The sequence below is a fragment of the Microtus ochrogaster genome, chromosome 18 (assembly GCF_000317375.1).
Source record: "Microtus ochrogaster isolate Prairie Vole_2 chromosome 18, MicOch1.0, whole genome shotgun sequence".
NCBI lineage: Eukaryota > Metazoa > Chordata > Mammalia > Rodentia > Cricetidae > Microtus > Microtus ochrogaster.
Window position 1 is genome coordinate 4,799,957 of NC_022020.1, and position 5,000 is coordinate 4,804,956.

A 5,000-nucleotide genomic window follows, 5' to 3' on the forward strand; every position below is an offset into this window, starting at 1 on the left:
TGTTTGTTTGTTTGTTTGCTTATTTGAGACAGGGACTCATTTATTAGTTCCAACCTGGCCTGGAATTCACTATGTGACCTAGGCTGGCTTCAAACTCCAAGGAGTCCTTCTGTCTCAGCCTCCCAAACACTGAAATTACAAGTGTGAGCAGTTCTAGCGAGTCCCAGGGAGCACCCACTCTTCGGGTTGGTAGCTGATGACGCAAAGGTTTTTCTTCTTGCTGAAGAGGCTGAAGAGTTTACCCTGGATATCAGGACACTTCAGAATAATAAAATCAGTAACAATAAGGATAGCAATGCAGCTAGCACTTATTTATTTTAAGTGTTTCTTGAGACTTAGTTTTTTCCTTTGTTGCCTTGATTGGCCTCAAAGTTCCCAGTTCATCAGCATACACTAACACTCTGGGTGTAGATCTTGCACTTTTTCTTTCCATTTTTTTTCCTTCTTCACTGTTTCATGTAGCATTTAGCCAAGGCTACATGTGTGTGGCCAAGGCTACAGACTTTGAACTTCTTGGCCTCCTTCCCCTGTCCCCCAAGTGCAGGGACTGCTCATGTGTGCCATCACTCCTGATATGTGGTGTTCGGAACTAAACCCAGGACTTCATCTGTGTGAGGCAAGCACTCTAACAGCTGAGCTACATGCCCAGTCCTTCTAACCTTTTATTTTGAGACAGAGAGCCCCGAGTTCCTCAGGATGGTTTGCTTCTGAACTTGCTCTGACCCCAGGCAGGCCTTGTGGTCCCACTGCCTGGCCTCTGAAGGAGCTGTGCTGATGGGCCCAGGGTTGGCTTAGTTAGCACTCACTGAAACGTTTCAGTGGTAGAACACTTGTGCCTTGATTCAGTAACACAAACATACGGTGTCAATCCCACTTCAATGATGGCAAGTTAAGGTCCTGAGGTGACGGTGTTCTGCTCAGGGTCACACAGCTAGTAAAATATGGAAGATACGATTCCCACGCGGCATGGCCTGACCCCCACCGCACTCCAGTGACTATCAGTCCTGAAGGAGTTCATCTTACTCATTCCCGCACGGAGTCTGGCCAAGGTCTGCTAAGTGCTGGGCAGCTAGGCTTTGTCCTGATCACCAGAGACCAAAGAGTGAGCAGACGTGACCTTTGCCCTCATGGAGCCACATTCTATAAAACACAATGAGAAACATAAAATAAAATAAGTGAGCATATATAAGCTAGTTATAGGTGGCTTATGATACAGAGAAAAATAAATTAGAATATGAACATAGAAAATGTGAGGATTTGGGTGCAATGTGAACTAGGCAGCAGGAGAGACCTCACTAGTAAGATGGTAGAGCCTCGCATGGCAGTGTAGGGAGGACGGGTTTGAGGCTAGCTTAGGCTACATAACATGGCTGTCTCACCAATGACAGACAGACAGACAAAAGCAATCTCTCTCCCCTCCAAAGGTGAGGAACTAAGTCATGGGCCCTTCTGGGAGAAGAAACAAGGCCCTGAAGGGGCCTGTGTTCTACAGGATTCTCAAATGTGGCCACAGAAGTACTGAGCCAGAGCAGTGTTCGCATGTGATGTACATCTATTTTCCTGTAGAGGCTTAGATTTTAGTTATATCATTTTGGGAGCATTTGTTTATTTTCATACAATTTGTGTGTGTCGGTCAGAGGACAAAGACTCTCCTTCCGCTGAGTGTGTCCTCAGAGGCTTGTCATCAGAACTCAGGTTCTCAGCCTTGGTGTGTGCCTTTACCCTCAGAGGCCTCTAACCAGCACCAACCTCCCATATACTTTCAACACACTTTATTTTTTTTTATATTTATTTATTTATTATGTATACAATATTCTGTCTGTGTGTATGTCTGCAGGCCAGAAGAGGGCACCAGACCTCATTCCAGATGGTTGTGAGCCACCATGTGGTTGCCGGGAATTGAACTCAGGACCTTTGGAAGAGCAGGCAATGCTCTTAACCACTGAGCCATCTCTCCAGCCCCCTCAACACACTTTATTGAAAGACTTTGTTGTTATTGTTTATTGGCTTTTGTTTTGCTTTTTAGATAGGACCTCATCTATATAAGCCTTAATGACCTAGAACTTACAAGATAGCCTAGGCTGACCTCCAATTTTTCCCAGTTTTCCTGCCTCTGCTCCCAAGTATTGGGATTACAGGAAAGTAGTACCATGTCTGTTTTCAACAGGAGTTCTTCTGAATAGTCTAGGGAATCATGATACAAAGAACAAGCCTGCACAAGTCTTAGACTGCAAACTGTAGAATCCAAGGATGGGGAAGTTGCTGGATGCAAGTCTGTAGTTTATCCCGGTACCATAGGGATGTCTGCAAAGATAAGGCCTTTTCCAGTCTGTTTTCTTCTGCTGAAAATATTTTCTAAGGCAGCCCGAGGGAAGAACATTTGTCACAAAATATCAATGCCCAGAAACTCCATTGTGCTGGAATGGAGGCAGATGGGTTGGTGGATTCTACAGTTGAATATTCCATGGGAGGGCCCTGAGATATGCAAACCTCATTCCCAAAGGAGATAGGCTTATCAGATGGTGCTCTAACTGCTTCCCAGAGGAAGTGGGGAAGAGCAGATGTGGGGGGTGGTTTGGTGGTGCTCGATAAAGGAGAAGACTTTGGTCTGTACCAGGAGGCCCAATCCAGGGCCGTGGTTAGGTGGAGTTGAAGACTCTAAAAGCCTATTGTGCGGGGTGGGGAATGGGGGGTGGGGGGTGGGGGGTGTAAATTGGGAGAAGAACAGTTACCGTGGACCAAGGTTGCTCAAGGACAAGGGAACTTTATCTTGATAGAATTTCCAGGGAACGTCCTTCTTCTGGCCAAACCCACATCCCTATTACAAAAGTGCTCTGGACTAAGATTTTACTGTCTTTATTTCTTTTCAGATTTACTTATTTTGTATTTTGTGTACGTGCATGAGTATTTTGTCTGCATGTCTGTGTACCACATTTGTGCCTGGTGCCTAAGGAGGTCAGAAGAGGGTGCGGATCTCCTCAACTGCAGTTGTAATTAATGGTGCTAGCAACCATGTGGGCACTGGAAACAACGTGGGTCTTCAGTAAGAGCAGCAACTGTTTTAACAGCTGAGCCATCTCTCCAGGCCATTTCGTTGTTGTTGTTTTGATTTTTGTTTGTTTTTAGGAGGCAAGATCTCATTCTGAATCCTTGAACTCACAATCCTCTTGTCTCAGCCTTATGGATGCTAAAATTATAGGCATGTACCACCCCACTCCACTGCCCACTGCCCCTGCCACCACTGCTACCACTCTGCCCTGCCCGCTGCCCCTGCCGCCACTGCCACCACTCTGCCCTGCCCGCTGCCCCGCTGCCACTGCCACCACTCTGCCCCTTTTTGGTTTGTTTTGTTGTTTTTTTGAGACGCTATAGACCAGAACCTAGAATTTACTATTATAAGTCAGGCTGGATGACAACTAACATTCTTCCCCCTGCCTCTGTCTCCATCAGTACAAGCCCGTGCCACTACACACAGCTGTATTGAATTCTTTGAGAACACTAGAGACATCTCTTGGCACGATTGCTGAGCTCTGGGAAAACCAATGGTCCAAAGCAGAGCCGCAAGAGAACGGTCCGTCCCACCAGACGCTTCCCCGTAGCTTTGCAGCAGGAAGAATTGCTTCGTCCTATCTTCCTAGATTTGAAACCCAAAGACTGAAAAATCTTGATTTCGACTTAGAGTCTCTCATTTTCTCAGCATCTGACTCAGAGGGAAACGCCTACCTTCTTGTAGCAATTTAACTTTCACATAATAATTGAAGGGATATCCTCTATTTACCCAATGCTTTCCTGCTCAGTCTTTTTAGACTGAGAATCTTGTACATTTCATATACACAAAGGCGACTTTTCCTTCCCTCAGTGACCAGCACTTATCGCACAAGCCATGCTGGGCTCATAAATATGTCACTGAACTCAGTGCCAGCCTTTCTCCAGCGTTGTTCTCCCCTTCTTCTCCTAAGCCTGAGCAAAGTGCACTTGGGTCTTGAAAACACCCTTGGAGTATGTTTTGGTTCCACGCAAGACTGTTGTTCACACACCAACACACTGGGAGTTGTAAACACTCTAACGGCCATTGAAGCCAGCACCTTCTGATTCCAACTGAATATTTCCTGTAAATCGGTGCCAACTGTCCATCTTGTAATAACATTCAAAAACAGAAGTTTGAACTCATAGAGACCTCATTGCACTAAAAACCGATTTCCTGTTTGACAAAGCACTACCGCTAGAAGCAAAGAAGTCCATTCAGCAACAAGCCATTGTTAGTGGTTCTTACATGCAAAAGCTGATGGTTTCCTCTCCAGAACCCAGGCCTTGGAAATGTAGGTGTTTGCTTTCTAAGTGAAGACTCTGGATATTAGAGTCCTATCCCCAAGGGCCCTAAAGAGATTTCCTGAGTTACAGAAAACATTTGCTTATCTTGTCCACAATACATCCTATCTGGTAAAGTTGCAGAAGTCTTTTGAAACAATCCGGTAGATATCATCCCTATCTTATGGAGATGAGAAAACCGAGGCTTGAGCTTTGTACCGTTTTGTGTGGAGCCCTGGAGACTATAGGCACTGTTTGGTGAAGGCATGCCTGTCTCTTGTTATGACTTTGCATGTGTTACTCAAACAATCTCCTAGCCAAGATTTTCAGTTTATAAAATGGGGAAAATACCAAGTGGGAATTTGATAACACATATATAATATTTTAATTTGGATTAAGAAACTATTGATCTGTGGACTAGAGAGATGGCTCAGAGGTTAAGAACACTGGCTGCTCTTCCAGAGAACCTGAGTCCCAGCAAGCACATGGTGACTCACAACCATCTGTAATGAGATCTGATGCCTTCTTCTGGCCTGCAGGCATACATGCATGTATAACACTGTATATATAATAAATAAATCTTTTTTTAAAAAAAAAAAGAGCAGTTGACTATCATGGGAAGATTGGGCTTGAGGTAGTGACAGTATCTGGAAGGTGAAAAATCTCTCTAGGGGCCTGAGGGTCATTTCTAA